Below are 25,535 nucleotides of genomic sequence, written 5' to 3' on the forward strand. Positions count from 1 at the left end.
GGTGTTGGGTTAGGCTGTGTGCTGATGCAACACTGTAAGGTCATTGACTATGCTTCCCGGCAGTTGCGGAAACATGAGAAGAACTATCCGACCCATGATCTTGAATTGGCCGCGGTTATTTATGCGCTAAAAATGTGGAGACATTACTTGTACGGTGTACATGTTGATATTTATACTGATCACAAGAGCCTCCAATATATTTTCAAACAGAAGGAGTTGAATCTTCAGCAGAGGCAGTGGTTAGAATTATTAAAGGATGTGAATATTTTATATCATCCTAGAAGGGCGAATGTAGTACCTGATGCACTTAGCCGCAAATCAATGGGTAGTCTATGTGAGGTCCCTCTAGAGAAGAACGAATTAATCTGTGAGCTTCACCAGCTAGCTAACCTCGGAGTTCGTCTAATTGATTCGGGTAATGCAAGAGTTGGTATCCACAACCCAGCTGGTTCATCCTTAGATATGGAGGTGAGAGGGCGCCAATATGAGGACCCTCAGTTGAGTCACTATAGAGATATCTTTTATGAGAAAGAGAAGTCGCCATTTGAAGTTTCTACAGATGGAGTTCTTAGATACCGAGACAGGCTATGTGTTCCAAATATTGCAGGACTACGTCATCGGATTCTAGAAGAAGCTCATTACTCTCGGTATTCTATTCACCCAGGAGCGACAAAAATGTATCACGATCTCAAGTTAATGTATTGGTGGGATGGAGTGAATAAAGACATAGCAGAATTTGTAGCACAATGTCCAAATTGCCAACAAGTGAAAATCGAGCATCAAAAGCCAGGAGGATTATTGCAAGCGATGGATATTCCAACTTGGAAATGGGAAGTCTCAAGATTATTACCATTATGTTATATTGACTAGTACTACAAATGTTGGCCTTGCCTAATGTTGCAACAGGAGTATCAGTAATAATCATTTGCATTATATTGAAATCTTTAGGGGCTTGTGATGACGAGAGTTATGCAGAAGAAAGGTCAGTATTAAGACAAATAACTGAGATCGATCCAATTTTCCCACAGAAGGAAGTAAGATCAATTTATGGAAGATGTGAAGAAGAGGCAAATTCTGGCAGATCAAGCTCTTCAGATGATTTATATGATGGGAAAATGTGTCATCTGCTATGACAATCCAAGAAACTGCTTTTTCCCTGTGGTCATTGTGCAACTTGCCAAGAATGTGCTCAGAGGTAATAACTATTTCCACAAAGTCTCAAAATAAATTTTTAGAGATAATAAAAAGTTATGAAGATTCTCATAAAATCAGTTTCCTGCAGGATCATGGATGTTGACAGTAGGGTGTGCCCAGTGTGCAGAAGGTCGATTCATAAAGTTAGAAAGCTTATCATTCCTTAAATTAGAAAACTTGACTTTGTGTGAGTTCTTTTTTTTTTTTTTTTTTTTTGCTTGGGAAATTTTAATAAAGTTGTGAAGATGTGTAATCCATAGATGAAATTTTTGAAATTCCATAGTTCTTGAGAAGATGGATAAGGAGTACTTATTTCAAACAAAAGGTTGATTTAATTGTCGTATTAGTCCATCTGTCCATGAATTAACTTATGGGCTATCAATAAGCGAGCTTTTTACCCTCAAATTCAAATACATAGATACAATATGCTATCCTGCTTTATCGTTACGTAGAAATGGAAACCTGTGTATGCTGCTTCAGTGGCGCCTTTTCGCCTTCTCTTTGCTATGGACAGGAGGACTAGTGGACAATGGGAGGGAGCAGGTGAAACGTGTCGTTCATAATTAAAAAAAAAAATACTGCTACTTCGCCTCTTTTTTGGATTACTGGCGAACACAATAGTCTCTGACTAGGACGAGGAACTAATTCGAATATGAATCTTGATATGTAGATGGCTTAGATAAAGCGATAGGCAGAAGAGAGAGAATTAGTGTGTCTTTATAGACCGATTTTCCTCGCCTCAAAGCTTTCCGGTTCTCTTCCTTCATGAAGAAAGGAAAGGCTTGTTATCGACAAAGAAGATACTTTATATTGTTCATCCTAAGAAAATGTTGTTTCTATCTAGTATTATCTAAACTAATCAAGTTATTAATGACTGGACGAAACCAAGAAGACAGTGAGCCGCATCATAGTAAATGTTTAGAATATTGTGGTCACTGGTGATGATGTTGATGAGATTGCAAGATTGAGGGCTTACCTGAGCCGCACCTTCGTTTTTAACCGTAGACATTTTGCCAACTTATACTTCTACTTCAAATTTAGAGAAACTAAGTTTATATCACTTCACCCTCCTACGTACAAGCGGGTTATTGAATTTGATTCTGAAGCGACTAAATAAATACTTCATCAGTTCCAGCATTTTTTAAAATAACGATCCTCCAAGTACTTGGTGCCCAAAGTTTTAGTAATTGTTAGTTGATGTTTTTAGGAGATTCCAGTACTCGCAATCCGTTTTAGAAAATTAATTCAAGGATCGTTTAGTTGGTGGAACAAGAGATTATATTAAATAGCATATTTGGTACAATTGAAATTAGAAATCTCGGTATTGTTTATATCATAATTGTGATCTTATTTTTATACCACAATCTATGAGGCCCATAACATATACTTCCATAAGTTGAAAGTTCAACACTAAAGGACAAAATTTCACTCATTCCTTATGACAAAAAAGGGATCTTAATTGATGGAGTAGGATTGTTCCGGGGCCACCGCAGACAAGCATAATCAATTAAGGATTTAGCTTAACTCGTGAATTAGTCCGCGCTTCGCGCGGTTATAAAAGAAACAATGTAGTTGAAATAGAAAACATTAAAAAACTATTCAAAGAGATTTCTAGTTTTTTGTTGATCAGGCGACACCAGGATTTGAACTGGGGAAAAAAGGATTTGCAGTCCTCTGCCTTACCACTCAGCCATGTCGCCAAAATACTCAAATACAAAATAGATGAAAACTTTCCAGGTTACTGAATTGCTTTTTTGTTGTACTTGCACCTTGAGTTCTGTAGGATTCTTTGATAGAAATCGCAAAAAGGGTATGTTGCTGCCATTTTGAAAGGATTAAAAAGCACTGAAGTAACATCCTCTAGCGTCGAGGGAATTGCACGTACAGAGATTCAAAAAAGAATTGATCTGATCCAGGTCATAATTTTTATGGGATTCCCAAAATTATTAATAGAAAGTCGAGCACGTAGTTCTTGTTTCAACAATTCAAAAGTTGGAGAAGGTTTTTTACTAATAAATCGATATTCAAAATCATTCCATTCAGGATCTTTTAATCTGTCAGATATATACATACAAAAATTAATTGAATGTATTGAAATATTATAAAGATGTAACATCCCGTACGTTTACGTTAAGATGCGTCACGAGTTGATCAATATGGATTCAGAGGATTAAAATCATACATGAGGTTATAGATGTAAGACCCATAAGTTTGACGAGTTTCGAAACTATTATATACAGTCTTGATAATGTATTTTCTGTTAAGTGAAACCTTTTTGTGAAAAAAATTTATAAATATGATTTTATATAGTTAAAATTTGCTACTACTTTTTGGATATGCTTTAAATTATACACATGATATGAAGAAGTTTATAAATGGAATTTTCCTTAGTGTAAAGATAGAAATTATTTTCTCATAAAAAAAGAAAGTTATCTTTTTCAATTTTGAGAATTAATAGTACAAAAATTGGTACTTTTGATATTGGGTTGGAAAATTAGAATTTGATAAAACATCTAACTGGCCCAAATTTTTATGAAGTGTTACTGTATATCCTAATTTATGAGATATGTATTTCTAAGAGTAATTTACTCTATTTTTATAAAACAAATAATAGTACCACTAGAAAGATATTAAAAGCTCTTATTCTACATATTAATTATATATTTTATGGATAAAGATAAGTACTTAATGATTAAGAAAGGGATTGGGTGGCATCAAAAGGAACTGCCAGCAAAAAGGACAATTCCATTCCTTTATAATTATTTACGTCTTTCATGTTCAAGAATTGCACAAAATTTTACAATTCACTTACACTTTCATTCGTATAGGATAATAAAGTCATTTTCTCTCTTTTCTCGTTCACCAACGAAGTGCAGCAGCATGTAATTGAAGGTTTTATTGCTACAAAAAAATTTCTCAAGTTCTTTAAAAGTCAAGTTCATTCTAGATCAAACATAGTTGTGTTCCTCCATCGATTTCATGATTATAACTTCGGTCCCCTCCAAATCTTAGCAAGTTCGGGATCACTCTGGGTTGAAGTTGAAGCTTTCTTCTTGGTGAAGTATCCTAAGATTAAGGTTAATCTGGTGCGATTGAGGTAAGATTACATCTTTTCTCTATGTTCTTGAGTTAGTTTAGTCTTTAGTCAACTTGTTAGATAAAGAAATTGTGGAAGAGAAGTTAGGATACATGATAGAGCTTTTGTTAGTTTTGTGGACTGATTTGGAATATGATCTCGAGTTATTGTGGCTGGATTCTCTGAAATATAAGGGGGTTGATGTTGTTATGTTGTTGTTCTTGAATTTGGAAGAAGCAAGTGTATAAAGATATCGTATATGAAGCGTATATTGGGATGTTTGGTGTATATCTTTGGAAGTTGACGTTTTGAGTTTAAAGAGGCTTATATGAGGTTATTGTTGTTGTTGTTGATTGAGTTGTGGTCGTTAAAGAATAGGGGAAATGCTACCCATTTCATTTTAGAATCGATTTATCTTTTGATATACGCGATTTACTAGCATCTAAGTTCATTCATGTACACCTTGTTATAGGATTGGCATACTAGTTACGACGAGTTCGTTGTTGGATCGTATTGGCAACACGAGGTATGTAGGGCTTTCTCTTCTCTTTTGGGGCATGACTAGAACTCGACGAACGTTTCATTGATACATTCATTCCGTGAAAACATAAGTCGATCATGTTCTTATACTTGAGCAGCCCTCTACTTCATAAATGACTTATATTAAATTACTGTCCATATTTCCATGTTTCCTTGGTTAGTTATTGAAACGTTATCGTAAAACTTGAGTCGGTCGTATCCCGAAATGGTTAAGCTTACCTCTTCTCTGAAATAGCTTGTATTAAAGTGTATTCCCGCATTCTTATCTTTCTTGCCCATCACTTATTGATGACGGAACTTTCATAGATATTAGTTTCCACTAAACATGAGATGAATACGCTTCCTTGTGATGGATTAATCTTTATTTCATATATGATTGCATCAAATGCCTTTCATGCTTCCATATCTCTTTTGGCCACCGAATTGTAATGTTTCCGCTAAACTTGGATTGATCATATACCAACCGAACGAGTTGAACTCTATTTCATGTGTAACTCATACCAAGTATCTTACATGTTCTCCATGTTGTTGTCTCTTGAATTGAAAGGTAAAGAACGTAGCGATAATAACGATAGTCAGAGGGTAACGACAATAGGTCACTCCGACTCTTTTTATGATAGCTCTTCTGAGGTCAGTCTTACATTGCACTTATATATATATATATGTATTTATTTTCATTACCGAGCCGCGCTATAGTCGGCTGGGTAGGCACTTATATGTGCACCTAGACATGTTTCTTTCTTTACTGAGCCGTGTTGTAGGCGGCGGGTAGGCACGTAGCTGTGCACCTAGATGCATTTCTTTTTTTACTAAGTCATGTTGTAGGCGGCCGGGTAGGCACGTAGCTGTGCATTGCCACTGATCAGTTGGGCACAAATGATGTTATGATGATGAGCTCACCCCACAGAGGGATTTATTATTATTATATGATATGATATGGTATATGCCTCCACAGTGAGGAATGATTTTACGAGCATACAGTTATATTCCTGTCATGGTTATGGTCGCCCTCAGTGGCCTCATTTAGAATTTCAGGTTGTCTCTACATCTCTTCCCATGTTATCTATATCTCTTATGCTTATGTTATGTTTACACTTATCGTCTTACATACTCGGTACATATTTCGTACTGACGCATTTTATGCGTTGTGATCATGCCCACAGGTACCGGTAGACGGATTGGTGTACCTTTCTCAGTAGGATACCAGAGTTCAGCAGGAATGTTCGCACTCCATTCTCCGGAGTTCCTAGTCAGAGTCATCAAATAGGATGCATGCATATATATATATATATATATATATATATATATATATAGTATGGCTATAGCTACATCGGGGACACTGTCCCGACCAGTTGATGCATATTAGTGCTCTTAGAGGCTTACAGACTATCAGTCAGTGTACAGGTATTGTGTTTGGCCTTGCCGGCCTTCTGACTAGTTGTTTTTCTTGGTTGTGGCATTGTCGGCCCTAGTTATGCATATATGTGTTGTTGGGCCTTTCTACTTGCAGGTTTTCATGATATACTTTTTACAATTGTTATTCAGTGGCCTTGTCGGCCTATGATTCATGTTACAGAGTTCAAATATCACAGTTGGTTCGCTCGGCCCTTCCGGTGCTGGGTGCCGGCCACACCCCCCAAGGTTGGGGTGTGACAAACGATATATGATTTTTATTATAATTAATGCTCAAATGAACTACATTTTTCATTATCAAATTTTAATTGAAATGAAAGAAACAGATTTAAAAGGAAAATTTTCACCTTCAAATTGGTGTGTTTGTTTGGGTTGTAACTTTTAATACATGATTTTCTTTATGTAATATCTATAAATTTGTATATAGAGTATTTAATTATTTCATTCATTAAACTTTGTTCTTCTGTAACTTCTTTCTATTTATATAAATAAAAAGAAAACGTGAAATCATGAAAAATAATAACTAAAAGCAGGACGGGAAAAGCAAAAATAAAAAATAATAATAAAAAAACAGCAACACAAGTTGTGATATTTGTTCATTAAATTACACTTTCTTTTTCAATTTTTTCTTTGTTTTGGCAAATAAAATATTTCCTTTCATAATTTTTTCTAATTCATTTTAAGGAACAAATTTCAGTACAAGTTGCGGACTTAAGATATCTGTTTTGCATTTTATTTAATCAAATTCTTTCAAAATTTCATTTTGTTGTTTTTCTTTTTCTTTTATTTTCTATTCTTTAATTCCATCTATATGCACCGACTGTCTTTTAAAAAAACAATCTCCATCTCAATTCATGATATCCCCATGTAAGCTTATTACTAACCAAGCATGTATCTTCAAGGAAAACAAATTACTAACCTCTTCGTAGTATTATGCACTTCAATATGAAGAATCCAACATAATGGCCTTCACAAATTATAGCACAAAAGAAAAGTCAACATGAAGACAAAAAGTAATTATTTTTTGCATTATAGAAAATGTGAAAGATAAAGTATAATTCATAAAGTAAGAAAGCAAATTTGATAGTAGTCCATGCAATAGCTTTTACCGGTGCAACAAAATGATATTCTATAAGGTCGAGTCTAATTTTCTTTGATCAGGAGTATCTTCAACATGAGTAACTAAAAAGGCCAAGAATAGGCCAATATGAATACAACAAATGTGAATTACAGTACCACCAACATTTGGTTCAAACAGACTTCTCTTACAATATACATTTATATAGGTATTCATGGAGGAACACAATAAATTATCATAAACTTACACATTTAAATTTGGGGCTTATGGACATAAAAGGAATAGGAGTTATGGAGACTATTAAAAATATAGGTTAGGAAGATAAAGGGGCATGTGTTATGAAAGTGAAACTTCAACATCCATAAGTGAAAAGGAAAGGGAAAAAAAGATTAATATGTTTCTTGTCTTAAGAGAGGAGAATTAATAAAATTAATTTTAGGAGATTTAACTATGTACGGGATGCAAAAGTTCACGGTTCTAATTAAAGTTTACAAGATCAATTTTCCCCCTCATTTATTTTATAGGAGAAAACGAAAAGGTAAAGGTCTTAGCAGCTGAAAAGATTTGGAATATGATGGTAATGATAAAAGTGTTTGGGCTGATTCAGCCAAAGCCGTTACTTGGGCATAGCTGCAAAGATCTAGCATTTACTGCTGCAACATGACTTTATTGCTATATTTACCTACGATGCATTTTTTTAATTCATTAGTTAGTAAAAAATGGAGAAAAAATGCAAAAAAACCACAAAAAAGATAAATAGCAATGCTGGCCATAAAGAGGTGCCACATCACCTTGTCTCTTCCCCTTTTCTTGCAGAAGAATGTTTCACCAATAACGACGCTGTTTTTGCCAACCGACCAAGGTTGCTTGTTGGAAAACATCTTGGTTACAATTATACCACTCTTGTTTGGGCTTCGTATGGCCAACATTGGCGCAACCTAAGACGGATTGCTACTCTTGAAATCTTGTCCACTCAAAGAATTCAAATGTTTGCTGATATCCGTAGGCATGAGGACCGCGATCTCCTCCAGCAACTTGTAAGGGGTAAAACCAGTGGTGGAGATTCTAACACGAACATGGTGGATATAAAAGTGGCTTTCTTTGAGATGACAATGAACAACCTGATGATGATGATTGCTGGGAAAAATACTATGGTGATTCTGGTGAGAAATTGGAGGAATCTAGGAGGTTTAAAGAGATTGTAACAGAAACTTTCCAATTGAGTGGTGCAACAAATATAGGAGATTTTGTGCCAATGCTTAACTGGATTGGAGTAAACAAACTTGAAGATAAGTTGAACTTTCTGAAGGAGAAGAGGGATAAATTCATGCAAGATTTGATTGAAGAGCACAAGAACAACAAAACAGGATCTTCTGTTGAGCAAAAGAACAATACCATGATTGATGTTCTTCTATCACTCCAAGACTCATAACCTAATTATTATACAAATGAAGTGATTAGGGGCATGGCAATAGTCATTTTAACAGCAGGAACTGATATTACAACTAATACAATGGAATGGGCATTATCACTTCTTCTAAACAATCCCGAAGCACTAAAGAAAGCTCGACACGAGATCAACACTTACATTAGAGAGTCATCAAGATTACTTGATGATTCAGACCTTGCTCAACTCCCTTATCTCCATGGAATTATAAACAAAACTTGTTAGTGTCAAGTTTTTATGATGACAATTTTACTTGTGCAGGTATAGTAGTTAAATCGCACAAGGAATATATGTGAGCCCACAAAACAGCCCCAACAAGATGGGAGCCCACAAAAACAGCCCCAACGACCTGGGCTCATTCAAATAATGACTCCCCAGCCCTAACGTTGTTAACAACAGTACTCTTCAGCAGTACAAAATCATTCAAGAAAGGAAAAGATATCTGCAACATTAAAGAAGAAATATTCCAGCAGCATCAAATCGTTTCAAAGAAGGAAAGGCCATCTCCAACATTAAAAGACATATCTCATGAAGTGTAAAAACCTTGATGAATGATAATGTTGCCTCGACGCACAAGGAAAGCAGCAAAAGCTCAGTCTTATTCTTGGAAATAAGATCGTTAATTCTATTTCCAAGGATCAAATCCCTTGGGTTGATCTCTCTGCATGAAGAGCCTAAAACTCTATAAAAGGGCTGCTTCACAAACGCCAGACTTGTGCAACAGTCTCATTCTCTCCATTACTCTGCTTTACTTTTAAACAAACATTGTTAGTCTGAGTGATTTATAGTGTAACAAAAAAGAAAGGAGGGTTACATTTTGTGAGACTTTGTATCAAAAAGAATAAGAGTGTTTTGAGTGTAGACGTAGGAACTTCATTCAAAACCTCCATTGTACCAAACCTTATAAAAGAGCTGCAGAGAACACCCTTGCAACCCAAGGGGACTGGACTAGGATTCACTTTGAATCTGAACCAGTATAAAATACGTGTGTCATTTATTTTCTGCACCTTACTTTAGCATTCACTGAGTAAGTAGTCGACTACTAGTTTAACCTAGTCGACTAACAGATCGAAAAATTTTAACAATTCACCCCCCCTATTGCACTTTCAAAACTCTCCGAATGTGCTCGGTTGTTCCATTTCTTGTCCCACACGAGTCTTCGGATGAGTGTGTAGTTGGAGGTTTTCATGTACCCCGTGGTACAATGTTGCTAGTGAATTTGTGGGCAATACAAAATGATGCTAAGTTTTGGGAAGAGCCAAATGAGTTTAAGCCTGAAAGGTTTATGGATTTCAAAGGGCAACGAGACGGGTTCAGGCTAATGCCATTTGGATATGGCAAGAAAGGATGTCTAGGTGAGAATTTGGCAATGTATGTGGTTAGTCTGGCACTAGGATCAATTATTCAGTGCTTTGAATGGAAGAGGATAAGTGAAGAGCTGGTTGACATGACTGAAGTACCTGGACTCACTATGCCTAAGGCTATACCATTGCTAGCAAAATTTAGGCCACGCCACAATATTGTTAACCTTCTTTCTCAGTTGTAATCACAGTTCTCCCCTGCACTTTCTCTTTTCAGAAAGAACTAATAAATGCAGAAAAACGCCGTTGCGTTTGTCTATTAACACCTTACTAAACATAAACTAAGGCAAAAATAACATCTAATTTCAAGTAGCTCGCTATATTATAAAGCTAGGCATAGACAAGGTGCAAGGGAAATAATGTAATAGTTAGGTTTCTTCTTATTTCCTAGAAGTATAAGTAGGAGGATGACCCTAATTTACACTTAGACTTTGATGATGAATATTTGAGAGATACTCATATTTTGAGTGATAGATTGTTAGGTAGAATCTAGTGTTAGTTTAGACATATGATGGTGGATTCCATTGTTGGTTGTAGAACCTTTTGTTTCCAATGAATTCATGAAGATTGTTCATTTGTTGATTTCAAGTGAACTTCTTGCCTTGATACATATTGCTTTGGTCCTTTTGGATGTTTGAATTCAAATTAAAAGGGTTTAGGTTTAATATAGGTGTCACGCCCCGGACCATGGCCTGGACGTAACACGGCACTCGGTGCCTGACTGCATGTGACCGAGCGAACCACATGACTTGCTGAACCATCATGATACATAACATAAGCGGAATTTAACGTGAATGCATGATGAGCCTTTATAAAACGTAATAAGTCATAATACTTAATAATGTACTTGTTTAAACATGAGTGACCCAAAATGGCTATACGACTACAAATGTCTGACATGGCATAACTTACTTGTCTAGTCTATGAAACCTCTATTTTGAGTCTGACTGGAAATCATAATTTCTGGGACAAGGCCCCCAGCATACCTTTACATGCAAAACTAAATAGAGAATACAATGCTTAAAACCCCGAATGAGATGGGGCTCACCAATAAGCTGGTACGAGTAAATCCTAATGATCAGAAGCGTCGTCCTGTAACTCCGTACCTGCATCATGAAATACAGGCCCCCGGGCAATAAAAAGGGGACGTCAGCACATTGAATGTACTGGTATGTAAAGCAACCGGAAGAAACAACATGGGACATGGAATAACATGATAAGGGCTGAAACTGAAAACTTGGACATGAACATGAACATGAGCATGAGTACATATACATATATAACATGAGTAAAACATGATAAGTAGGGAGAGCATTTCATAAACCGACATATCATATCATAACATATCACCACGCGGTTACGTGGAGTCTGGTACCTCGCCGGACCAGCAAAGCCCCTATACCTTGCCAGGGTATAAGGTAGTAATTTACCACGTGGGTACGTGGAGTCTGGTACCTCACCGGACCAGCAGAGCCCTCATACCTTGTCTGAGGTAGTAAGGTACCTGATGGATCCATTCAGTGTAAAATTAAGGTATCGTCTTATCCGGGCGGAGCGATCCTTGTCCTACGGTGTCTCCGTAGTTTCAGGCTATCTGAGCCTTCTCGGTAATTTGTGCAACTCCCAAAAACATGAACATAATATAGTTGGCTAAGAAGCCCATGATTTTCGTGAATTAACTTGTACTTGTCTTGAAATCATGATTTCACGAAATGACTTGTAAATATGGTTTCATGCAATAATCTTGTAAACATGTTCTTGATTCATGAGTAATACAATAGTTCAAAATCATATATTTGTAGTTGACTTGAAAACATGTTTATAACTTGCAAAACAACTCATACAGTTTCATATGAACATAACGAGAAAACATGAGGAAGAATTCATGATTCATGGATTAAGCTAGGATTCCTAATGTCCATAATGGAAGGTTAGGAATACAATAACGAACATATATGCGGGAATTCATGTACATACATACATAATTACGGGCTACCAATATGTTGGATTTAATGCCCTAGGATTTGAACTTCATAGATTTTATAAACGGATCATGGGGAAGAGCGTAGAGGTTCCCACATGTGGATGGAAGTTCTACATACCTTAACCTCCCGCTTTTGAGCGTATCACAATGTCTTTCAATCCCTTCAACTTCAATCTATAGCAATACAAGTCACAGGGATTCTATATTAGCAACCGTATCCATGTTTTGTTCATCTAAGCATTTTATCAAACACTTAATAGGCATTAAGCTTTATAACCCTCATTAATGGTGTTTTCTTCACCAAATCCCCATCCTTTTACTTCTAGCTAATTCTACAATCTCCATTAGATGTAATTAACATCATTTTTCATCAACCATATGAATACAACAATCCCAAGTCAACAATCCAACAATTCTAGCATAATTCATATAATCACCTTCAACAAACCCAATTATTATTCTCCCAAGAATTCATCAATTCACAACTACAAGTGAATAAGGAGTAGAAATATTACCTTTTTGGGTAGTCACCACGAAATCAACACCCCCAAGTCCGATCTTTAGCTTAAAATGACGACCACAACTTGTACTACAAATTATCCTTCACGAACTTTGGGATTTGAGGCCTTAAAATTGGTTGATTTTCTCCTTCTTCTCTCTAGATTCCCTTCTCTCTCACTTCCTCTCTCTAAAATCTGAATTTTGGAGAAAAAGTGGGCTGCTAGGGTTTTATTTTCTATATATACCAAGGGGAAAATGGGTTGACCCAACTTGAAAACGGGTCGGGACTATTCTGTCTTAAAACGTCCATATCTCCCTATCCCGACGTCGCCTGTGAACCCACACCCTATGGTTGGAAAGGTATTTCAATTATCTACAACTTTCATTCTTTGAGTTTTCCCAAATTCTCAACTTACGATGGGGTTATGGCCTCCCGAAGTCAGGTGACCCGAAACTCAACTGCGGACCAAAACACGCCCATGTTACGGTCCCGTAACACAAGGAACGGACCGTAACGTGGCGTCGTACCTTGTCGAAAATTTCCAGAAAGTTTTCTAGAAATTCTCCCTGTGTTACGGTACACTGTTACGGTCCGTAACACAAGGTACGACCCGTAACACAAGGGACGGACCGTATCTTGGGACCGTATCGTGAACGAAATTTCCAGTGAGGTTCTGGAAATTTCGTCTGTGTTACGGCTCACTGTTACGGCCCGTAACACGAGTTACGGTCCGTAACGTCACCGTAACGTAGACGAATTTTCCAGCGAACAGGCTTCAGTCAAATGGGCATAACTCTTTGCACAGATGTCCGTTTAATCCCCATGATATACCGTTGGAAATCTAGTTAATAGGGCTACAACTTTCACCAAGGAAGTCCTTCCAGATTTACAACGGATCAAGGAGTTATCGCTGCCCGAAATAGGCCTATCAACCCACTAGAACCTTAATGATATGAGCTTAGACTTAGTTCCAAGATGAGGGGTGTTACAATAGGAGCTCGTTTGGATTAGCTTATAAGTTGCTTATAAGCTATTTTTAGCTTTTTTGAGTGTTTGGCTGGCCAGCTTAAAGTCATTTTGTGCTTAAAATAAGCTCAAAAAATAATTGGGCCTATTTGACTTAGCTTATCTAAAGCAGCTTATAAGCTGAAAATAACTTATAAGCCAAAAAAAAATAAGTTAGACTACCCCAACTTATTTTTTTTAGCTTATAAGTTATTTGCAGCTTATAGGCATAAGCCCATCCAAACAGGCTCCTAGATTTGTCTATAGGGTTCCCCCATTCGAGTCAAATATCTATCTCTCTATTTCTCATCCCTTTTCTTCTTATCCTTTAATTTTCCGCGTTTGAATTGATTTGGCTTCATCCCCAAATCAATTCGTTATCATTTGGTATCAATCTCTATGGCCACAATTTCTATTTATCTTTTTTCCTCACTTTTTGCATTTTTCCCCCTTATTCGATGTCCAAAAAATTGGAAGGGGGGGAGGGGTGGGTGGGGAAGTAATCAAATACACCTTCTTTATGTCATTCATTATTTAACATTCAATCCCATACTAACGTTCTATATCCTGATGAGTATCACTCATTTACTAAAGCCTTTCCCCGATAATGAATGTACATTAATGCGTATAATTTGATCCTCAAAAAATTATATTTTCATCATCTTCATATTCCCCAATTATCAGTTTTATTCAACTTCCTTTCACTATCTAACTATAAATACATGCGCTTGTGCGTTTTTGTAACACCTCGTACCTTTAACGTAAGCTTTGACCATGATCCTAGACTTAGAAATCAGATAAAGAATGTGGGAATTGGAATTTCCCTGTTCCGTTGTAGGATGGGAGTTTACGCCTATGAATAGTGACCATATTTCATTTTACGGTCCGTAATTCAAGTCGTAAACTGAAACCAAGGATTTCTGAGCATTCTGGAATTTGGCAATTGAATGTCAAATGGTTAAATACGGATCGTATTTCAAAATACGGCCCTTATTTCAAAACATATTTGGAATTTGGGAAAACTTCCTTCATGAAAGTTGTAGAGCTTTGCAATACCTTTCCAACGGTATATTATGGGGGTCAAACGGAGATCTGTACAAAGAGTTATGGCCATTTTACTGAAGAGACGCAGTGCAGTCCGTATTTCAAAATATGGCCCGTATTTTGAAATACGGCCAGTATTTAACTGGGCCGAAAATTTAATTTTTCCAGAACAGTATATATTCGTCCATATCAGTTCAAATCATTATTTTTCATTCCTTCAAGCCCTAGAACGACCTCCTACCCTCTTTCATCATCAAGAACACCAAGGTAAGCCTATTCTAATTATTCCAACTCAATTCTAATACCTATCCTTGTAATCTAAACAAGAAGTTATCATTCCAAAACTAGGGTTTTTAAGAAAACCCATCTCAAGGTTCAAGAATTCAAGATTTTGGAAATCTTCTTCAAAGCTCAAGTCTTTAATTCAAGTTTTGGAGCGACTAAGGTATGTAGAGTTACTATCTACGTGTGGGAACATCATTGTTCTTCCCCACGCCTCATAATCCATAAAATTATGATTCTCTACTAAAACTAGGGTTTCAATACCATGCTCATGATAACCCTAGGTCCATGTCCATGATTATATTATGTATGAATTGTTATAATTCCAACATTGAGTTCTTAATATTTCTTTATGATTATTGAGAATCCGTTCGTAATATATGAAAACCAATATCTTGTATTCCATGGGTTCTTGCATGCATGTTTTTTACTAAGAATGATTGTTTCATGAATATCCTACATGTCTACAAGTTTTCATGCAACTGTATTATATAATTACTTTCATGCTATGATACAAGATACATACATACTAAATACAAGTTATTTCATGAAACCATATTTACAAGTTATTTCATGAAACCATGCTTACACGTTATTTCATGAAACCATGTTTACAAGTTATTTCATGAAACCATGTTTACAAGTTATTTCGTGAAATCATGATTACAAGACAAGTACAAGTTAATTCACGAAAATCATGAGCTTCTTAGCCAATTATATTATGTTCATGTTATTGGGAGTTGCACGAATTACCGAGAAGGCTCAGATAGCCTGAAATTGCGTAGCCACCGTAGGACAAGGATCGCTCTGCCCAGTTAGGACGATACCTTAATTTTACACTGAATGGATCCATCAGGCACGTTACCACCTTATACCCTGGCAAGGTATGGGGGCTCTACTGGTCCGGCGAGGTACCAGACTCCACGTATCCACGTGGTGATATCATATGTCGGTTTATGAAATGCTCTCCCTACTTATCATGTTTTACTTATGTTATATATATATATATATGTACTTATGCTCATGTTCATGTCTAGGTTTTCAGTTTCAGTTCTTATCATGTTATTCCATGTCCCATGTTGTTTCTTTCAGTTGCTTTACATACCAGTACATTCAATGTGCTGACGTCCCCTTTTATTGCCCGGGGGCCTGCATTTCACGATGCAGGTATGGATTTACAGGACGACGCTTCTGCTCATTAGGACTTGCACGTACCAGCTTTTTGGTGAGCCCCATCTCATTCGGGGTTTAAGCATTATCTTTCTTTATCTAGTTTTGCATCTAAAGGTATGATGGGGGTCTTGTCCCAGCAAGTATGTTACGTGTTTTTCAGACTCATGTTAGAGGTTTCATAGACAAGACAAGTGTCATGTTAGACTTCCACATATGGTAGCCGGTTTGGCTCATTTATGATATGGTTCGCATTCATGACTTAACCAAGTATTTAGGTTTAATATTATGACTTACTATATTTTATAAAAGCTCATCATGTACGTCACGTTATATTTCCGCTCATGTATGCCTCATGATGGTTCAGCAAGCCATGTGGTTCGCTCGGTCACATGCAGTCAGGCACCGAGTGCCATGTTACACCCAGGCCATGGTTCGGGGCGTGACAGTTATGGTACTGTGAATAATTGAATTTTTCTTTCTCTAAATGTCTTCCCAATTTAGGATGACTTGGAAGATACTTTCAGTGTGTGTTGGTTGATTAAAAGGTAAGTTGGATCGGCAATTATTGTAATTGAGAAATTGTGCTATAGAGTTGAAAAGCGTTGGTAGTTATCACTAATTCAAATCACATCCAAAAGAAATTAAACATAATATAATTTCTAAGACTAAAAATAACTACTCTAGTTTCTAATCTACTATTTAGTAGTAAGTACATTCTTTTTTTTTCATCACTTTTTATCTTTTCGTATAATTAACTTATATTTTCTTAAAATTAATTTATTTATTATTCTTTTCTGACCTCAATGGCTAGCCTTAGCCCAACCCTTCAGGCCAGCGGGCCGAGAGAGGCTGGGCTATTGAGCCTCACTTGTAAATGGACCAAAGAAATTTTAGCCCAACGCTACTTAAATAAAGGGCTGGGTTTGGCTGGCCTCACCGGCCAAGCCTATTTTGACAGCTCTACCGTCATAATCCTCATCTAAGTAGATTAATTAGTATAATTGAGGGTGATTTGGCACTTTTTCGAAATTTTAATCCTCCTCCTTCAAAATTCACTTTAATTGTCTGTTTTCTTTTTCTCTTTTATCCTCCTCTCCTCCATTGTACGATTCTGGCACCCATTAACAATATATCACCTCAAAGAACTAACAACCAAGTTTTCCAGTGTAGCAATATTGCGGCAAAAAAATTAAACCCACTTAAAATGGAATACGGAAAAAACTGATTCAGCTTCTGGAAAAGTTTGAATGATTGAAATGGACTACTATTTGTGACGATATGGGTATTAGTTAGAGGCTGGATTCTTGGATTAGCCATTATGGTTTCTCAAATTTTACATGTGTGGTACATGTTCCTTCTATTTCTCCACGTAAAGACTCTCCCCCCCCCCCCCCCCCCCCCCCCCCCCAAAATTCTTTTTCTTAAGAAAGTTAGGCGAGATTCAATCAGGATAGTTGAAGAAATTGGAATATCAATAGGTAATTATGGAGAGAAATTAAAATGGTAAGTAATTCTCAATAGAATGTATCATTTAATTGCGAGGACTCGATTTTGAACTCAAGTCTATACTTGGATGGTGATGGAATATGAAGGAATTGTCAGCACATGTGATGAGTAAGCACGATATGAGCCACGCAGGGGTGATAGATGTCACACATTCCTGGTATTGTTAGTTGGCATGGTTGACGCTTGTCGCATGCATAAAAGATTCTGCATGGTTAACAAGTTGTCAAGCATGCATGGTAAGGTGTCACTAGCCTTTGACACTTGTCGCCCATGCATAAAGGAAGCTCTGCATGTGTGACACGTGTCATGTTATGTCGTGCTTCCGCAATGATCCTCCTTCTATAAATAGCTTATTAAATCTTCATTATTACACATCAAGAAAAGAGTACTTAGTTATATACATCTTTTCTATGTGTAGTTGGATTATAAAGTAGTCTTAAGAAACTGGTTCTCTCTCAATTGTAATTCATGGTTATTCCCATCAAATAACGTGAGAAAGATGCAGTGCAAAGGAGATATATCAATTTCTCTGAAAATTCAATCACTTCCGTTGAAGATAATTCAAGAAAACATATAGATTCATGTATGTTTTCTTAATCAAAATAATGTTATAGTATGTCGTGTGAAAATCATTAAGTTCCATGATCCTAAAGTCTATGTCATGTTTTCAATTAGATTGTTTATGTCTCATAATCAGTGGGGGATCCAGGATTTTCATTCAGGGGTTCGAAAAAAAAAAAAAAGTCTTTTACTTTTATTCAAGGTGTTTAAAAGTTAATATATGCACATAAATACAGAAAATCTACCCTATAAATACACTGTAATTGTTTACCGAGTATGTTCGGGTAATGAGAACCCAGAAAACCCGAACAGGAATATGGTAATGAGAAGCTTTTAAAGGAATTTGAGATTGGACCGATTGCAAAACATGTTTGAGCTCTGGGACTTTGATTTTCATCGAAGAATCATGTCCAAGGATGGATTAGAAAGAAAAAAATAAAGATAAATTTGTTTTTGGGGAATGAACATTGAAGTTTTTCGCAGATGGAGTAATTTGTGGAATTTTTGGCAGAAATGTCGTTTATCAACGGAGATTCTCACTTGGGCTTGGCGGTGTGGGGGTGGAGAGAAGGAGAAAATAGAAAAAGAAAAATTAAATAAATTCTTAAAGTGAATTTTAAAAGAGGGGATAAAAATTTCGGAAATGAGTGATCAACTATACTAATTAATCTAATCAGATAAGCATTAGGATTTAAGATTCAGCTATTAACGAATAAGAGTAGAAGTGGTCCGATTTTAAGATGGCAGAGGTATTTTTGATACTAAAGATAACGAATAAGAGTAATTTTGGTCCTTTTCCAATTAATATATGTAAGACTTTAACTTGGAAAGTCATTTTTAGGGTACTAAAATAACCACTTTCTGTATTCATTAAGGATTAGTTCTGTTAAGTGGTATATCTGAAGGACCAAAATAGTTAGACCCTGACCATTTTTTATTACAATGTGGGTGCGATTTCCCAGAGCGGGCATATGTGGAGGGAAACCCAAAACAAACTTTTAAAAATTCAATCTGAGAATATACCCCGATGAAACAACAATTCCCAAATCTTTAACTCAAAAAACATACGCCCAAAACAAGAAAAGAGTTTGTGTTGGGTGAGATTCAAGATCTGTCAAACGTGGGTTTCAATCAGATTGAGGATTAGGTGTTTGATTATTTGCCTCTGAGGCCCAAAACTAAGCAGACTACTAAAAGGATGGTGAAAAGGTCTGTTACTGAAAAAGAGAAGGAATTTGATGTAGACGCTAAATATACATATGATTATCTTCATCAAATGGAGGTTTGTCTTTTTTACTCTTTTCAATAAATTTTGGATGTTGTCTTAGGCTTCATTTATTTGCACTTAACTACTGAGATCTTTGGAAGTACAAGAGGGGGGAGGGGGCATGTAAAAATTTTAGTCGACTACTCTTTGGGCCCAGATAAACTACAACAGATAGTAAAGGTGCATAATATATAGTATGAGCAGTGGCGGAGCCACATATAGCCGAGGGTGTTCATCCGATCCCCCTCGGCGGAAAAAAATACTGTTTTTATAAGGTTAAAATTATTTTTTATGTATATATAGTAGATGATGAACTCCCTTAGGCTTCTTCGTATGTTTACTTTTTATATTTTGAACCCCCTCGGCGGAAATCCTGGCTCCGCCACTGACTATGAGAACAATAAAATAAATGACACTAGGAATTTCAATGTGGTATCCTAATCCAGTCCCCTTGGGTTGCAAAGAGGCTATCTCTTTAAACTCTTTGTAATTTGAGTTGACTACAACCTTTATTGTTTTCCGCGTTCACCGCCTATGCTTACAAGGTTGGTTTTTACTCGCTCACCAACAACAAACAAGGGTTGATTTTGACATGCTCACGAACGACGTACAAGGTTGATTTTTTACTCGCTCAGCAAAGAAACGAACAATGACACTATCTCTCAATACAACAATATTTTTATCTCTTCTCATTTTTTAGTACACACTAAATTACTAGGATTACAATGCTTGTTAAAAGTAGAACAAAGAACTTGAGGATGGTTGAGACGAAAGTATGTATGTCTGCATGCTTTTCCTCTTTTAAGAGCTCATATTTATAGCCTTTCAACTTGTTCTGGCTATTGCATAACCCAAAGGGAATTTCCTAGATTGTTCCTCAATCTTTTTTGTGATCCTACTTCCTTAAATTTTGGAGGGATATCTTCTTTTTAATTACTTGACCGTGGAGAGCCTCCCATCTTTTCCGACATCTAATGTGTAGTCAAAGTTCCTTGAATATCTCACTAAATGTCCTTCCTTGTTGTAGCAGAGTCATGATACTGTAACCATTAATGATCCTTCCTTCTAATTCTTGATATTCCAGAGTTTATTGCATTAGTATATGAACCAGGTCATACTTTGTAGCCTTCTCTTGAACTTGGACAATATATGAGTCTTCCTTATTTGATGTGACTTTCCAGGTGTAGTCTTGTAAAAATCTTTCTTCACTCCTTAATTTGTAGTATTTCCTTGTTTGCTTCGTGGGTGCACCATCTTCTTGGTCTATTATTCTTTCCAGCACACATCTTCAGTTTTCCTTAATTGTTGTAAGTAGAAATCTTCCTATCATGTAAGCTTCCTTAGCATGTAGGGATCTTACTATTGGAACTTTAGGCTTTTCAAAATGAATCCTTCCTCGATTCCATAAGTGATTGATTCTTTTTACTGTTTTCCTTCCACATAGAATATATTCCAGAGATTCAATCCAACCCATTTATTGAGTTTAACTTTGAAAGCCTCCACTTCGGATCTTCTTTCCTTAATAGCTTCAATAGAAGTGTTGGAAAATATTATTGGGTCGGCCCCATAAGCGGTGTTAGAAGGCCCAAAAGCCCATTAAATGTTCCTCCACGTTAAACCCTAGAGCTATCCCCTATATAAACACTATTATGGTGTTTAAGAAAGTTAATTCATCATATAGAGACGACTAGAGTTTACACATAATATTCATCTCTGCATCAGAATTCTCGACGACCGGTGACACGAGTCATGGCTGCCTCAGATTCCCCCGAGGAGAAACCAGTAAGTTTCCTAGCTAGTATTTACGAATCAAATACTACAAGAAATTAATCACTCATTATAAAAATATAAGTCAATCTTTGGTGCTTCCTTCTTTGATTTTGGGTTGTCCGTAGAATATTGCATTTCATAAAAATCAACTATTAATAAATAATTCCTTTCTTGACTCTGTAGTAAATCCCATACATCTCTTCCATATAGTATCTTCATCTAAATGTTCTTTTAGTAATAATTGTGTTGGTTTATTTTGTTATCATCAAAATTAAAGGTGAAACCTTGGACCTAACAATTTTAACTTTAATCATATAGAACTCAATGATTAAGTGCTTTTGCATTTCATTTATGTTTGTGAATTTTATCTAAAAGTAATTAAGACGTCAGATGTTTAATTGGGTCTTACCTAATAGATCCTGATTTGGTTTCTTATGGATGATTTTGCAAATGGAACACTAAAGATTGAATTTTGGCATGTGGGTTCTGGTTAATATCATTGAATGATGAAATCTTCATTTCCAGCCATGTAAAATTGTTTGTGTTTGTGTGCAGTACTTTAACAAGTTTTGCTATTTGGGATTTTGAGCTTTTGACTAACTCTATGGTTTTTCAAATCAGATTGAGACAAAGAGAAGGCCATTACCTGATTACCTTGAGAAAATTCAGAAGGATGTGAGTGCAAACATGAGAGGAGTTTTGGTGGACTGTCTGGTGGAAGTTGCAGAGGAATACAAGCTTCTTTCAGACACATACTGTTACACAGCAGAGGGAAGTGCCTCTTCATAGTCAAGTTTCAGTTGATAAAGTTTTGCGGCTTCCTTTACTTTCACTTGAATTTTATGTGAACCTCAGGCTTATAAAAAATATAGTAAGTAATAGTTTCTTGTTCGCAATGAATTTGCTTAAGAATCATCTGCCTGAAAGCATAAATTGGTAAGCCATCATCAAGCCTTCTACGTTCTCTCTCCATCAAATAATGAATTTTACTCGAATCAATCTCTTCACCAAAACTAAAAACTCTAAAACCCTCATTCTCCAAACCCTCCAAATAATGAATAATACATTAAATCCCGTTCTTGAATTCACTAATTCTCAATGATACTAAATCCTTCTCTGCTTCAATACCTTTTTTTTCTTAACAACTCCCCATATCAATACCTTTTTTTTCTTCACAACTCCCCATAAACTAAAAATTCCATATGGGGAGTTGTTGAAGAAAAAAAAAGGTATTGAAGCAAAGAAGGATTTGACATCATTGAATTTTAGTGAATTCAAGAACAGGATTACATGTATTATTCATTATTTGGAGGGTTTGGAGAATGAGGGTTTTAGAGTTTTTAGTTTTGAGGAAGAGATTGATTGGAATAGAATTCATTATTTGATGATGAGAGAACGTAGAAGGCTTGATGATGGCTTACCAATTTATGCTTTCAGGCAGATGATTCTTAAACAAATTCATTGCCAACAACTATCAGTTACTACATTTTTTTAAGTTTGAGGTTCACATAAAATTTAAGTAAAAGTAAAGGAAGCCGCAAAATTTTATCAGTTGGATTGGGCTGTAGACACTTCCCTCTGTTGTGTAACAGTTTGGGTCTTTCTGGCCACAGTTGGAGGATTTTGAATTTTCAATGATGTTTCCTACATCGACAGATTCTTATCCGGGAATGTTATCCCTAGGCAAAAACTTCAGCTTTTAGGTGTTTCTTCAATGCGTATGTATTTGAGCCAAGAATTGGTTATATCCACCCACCCCCGGGGAATGTGTTTTCTGCATAATTTTGGTTGTGAATCTAATATAATCTGTTGATTATGATCAGGATGTATGAGGAAATTAAACCTCCACATATCAAGGATTTTTGTTACATTACAGCCAATACATATACAAAGAAATATGTGGTGAACATGGAGGCTAGTGTGCTACAATCTCAAATTTGAAATGGGTAGTCCAACAACCAAAACATTTCTCAGAAGATTTACCAGGGTTGCCCAAGAAAATAACAAAGTAAGTCCAAATATGACATAAACATTATGATTTTCAATTTAACTTTGTTTCTGTTAAATGTTTGCTTATTTAATTATTTTCCCTACTTTTTGTAGAACCCCGATTCGCACTTAAGAGTTTCTAGGCCACTACCTAGCAGAGTTAAGTTTTATTGGATTACAACTGTGTGAAATTCTTGCCTTTTTTGGTAGCTGCTGTTGTGAGATTCCTGTCAAGGTTCACATTACATCCAAAGTCGCATCCTTGGTTGAGGATTTTGTTTCAATATTTACTATGTATGTTCATTGACATATAGAAGAGCTGAATTAGCTCTATTCATTTTACAGAGCTTGCCCTTCATCGTTGCTCAGGATATACGGCAGCAGATCTTAATGATTGTATTCTTATCATACATGACTTGCAATTATGTAGAAGAGGAAGCACTTTGGCTGCTGTTAGAGACAAATACTAGCAGCATAAGATATCAATCTGTGTTTGATAATTGGTGATTTTGTTGTAAACACCGGCATAATTTAGCTATCTAATGTGAACACTATATGATTTTCCTGTAACAGTTCAAATGTGTGTCAACATTGTCTTCTCCTCCAGAAATACCGGATTCCTTCTTTGAAGATACAAGCTAATGATTACATGGATATATGCTTGGAAATTGGAATGGGACGCTACGATAATACCTGGAAGAGGTGAAAGGCCTTCTTCATGCTGGCTCATGCGGCTCTGAGGACATCATTTTAGTAGATTTGGTATACTCCTCAAGATGTATAAAAGTTATAACAGGTAGCTAGTAAGATAATCTTGAAATCCCGTTGCTTGGTTTAAGAGCCGTGGATAGCAAAAATCATGATTCTTCTACATGGTTGTATTGAGTGATGCTTGGACTAGTACAAATGCATTATTCTTGCAATAAGCTGGAAACAACTATAGAATACTACTAATTAGAAGTTTTGAATGTATAGTATATTGCCTTCGTTTGCATTACTAAACCTCTATTGCAGTTCCCTTTGGTTGCCTAGCTTAAAATGATTCAAATAGCACAGAATGAATATAGGGAATGTGTAATTGGTCCCTAATTCCTATTAGTATGTAGTTGAGCCTAATTATTCTTGTTATTATAAGCTTACATTCTTATGATTACACTTGAAATACAAGGAAGTTTAGTGGCAGTACTGATAGAAACTAAGAGTCCACCAAAACAGATAAGGGACCAGGTACCTTATCTGTTTCCTCAGGCAAAAAACAGAAAGTAAACAAGACACTGTTTACGTGGAAAACTCCTTGCTCAAGGGATTAAAAATCACGATCTACACCAGTAGGATTTCCAATTTCACTAGCTGAGTAATGTTTTCAGATTACAAGCCTTTTGCAACCAAGGAATTAGCCCACTAATCCCTTCCCTTACAATAACTCTATTGCAAGCACTCTCTTGACTAACTCTAGCCAAGAATCAACTAACTCAACTATCTCTAGCTGAACTTCAACTCACCATAACTAACTATAGTCAGGCGTTCACACAAAAAGCTCAATAAACCAAATACCTACAAAAGCCCTTCTTAAAAGAAGTGTAGGTTTATAATGTTTAGACCAAACGACAAAGACTAAAACAACCTAGGACTTAAGACATCTTTAGTTTTGGGATCTGGTCCTTGGAGTTATTTAGTCTTGATCTTGAAAGCTTACAGAAAATAGTGGCGGCTGCTCTTTTCGACAAATGAGAAGAATATAATTTCAAGTGATAGGTCAAACAAATGCCGACATGTTGTTTATATAGGGAACCAATGAGAGCATGTGAGGATCATGTGAGTGGCGTGTAATATAGATAGAGACGTTGCAATGATCCGTCTGTTCCGCTGTGGCTCTGCAAGTCGGAACAGTGCCACAGCTTTATAGTTGTCGCGTTCGTACAGTGCCCAGGAACCTGATCAAGGACCTGATCCCTGGTGTATATGTCGATCATCAAAACTATGAAACGTCATAATTCATCAAGTACTGACTTTCCTCTTCTCCTAAACTCTGAGCTTTAAAGTCCACAATGGTACTTTTTACACTTGCAATACACTTCAATTTCATTTCAGTTCCTTCTCGCCTATCACAAAGGAGAAGTTCAGGTTCGAACTTTCAAAAGAGACAACCTTTTGTTAAAGAAAAATTTACTCAGTAGTAGCTTTAGAAGAGAGCATTTTGTTAAAGTGCGGTTTACCTCTTTTAGAGGGTTTACACATTGTGAATCCAAAAAAGTCACACTCCTCCCCCCTACAAAAAAAAAAACGGAAAAGGCTCACAAATACCCAAAGGCTCATAAATACCCTCCTTCCACCTTTGGGTCT

The 25,535-nt window shown here is 36.3% G+C and overlaps 1 long non-coding RNA gene and 1 pseudogene across 1 annotated transcript; both read left to right on the forward strand.

Annotated features, from left to right (window-relative positions):
- The first annotated feature begins 3,905 nt into the window (after positions 1–3,905).
- On the forward strand, positions 3,906–6,621 carry LOC132602538 (uncharacterized). The gene is made up of 3 exons (XR_009567818.1): positions 3,906–4,291; positions 4,743–4,796; positions 5,974–6,621. It is a non-coding gene; the product is annotated as an uncharacterized LOC132602538 (long non-coding RNA).
- Positions 6,622–7,346: 725 nt separating this feature from the next.
- Positions 7,347–10,294, forward strand: LOC132602539 (cytochrome P450 81Q32-like; annotated as a pseudogene).
- Positions 10,295–25,535: the final 15,241 nt, after the last annotated feature.

The sequence above is a fragment of the Lycium barbarum genome, chromosome 7 (assembly GCF_019175385.1).
Source record: "Lycium barbarum isolate Lr01 chromosome 7, ASM1917538v2, whole genome shotgun sequence".
NCBI classification, from domain to species: domain Eukaryota; kingdom Viridiplantae; phylum Streptophyta; class Magnoliopsida; order Solanales; family Solanaceae; genus Lycium; species Lycium barbarum.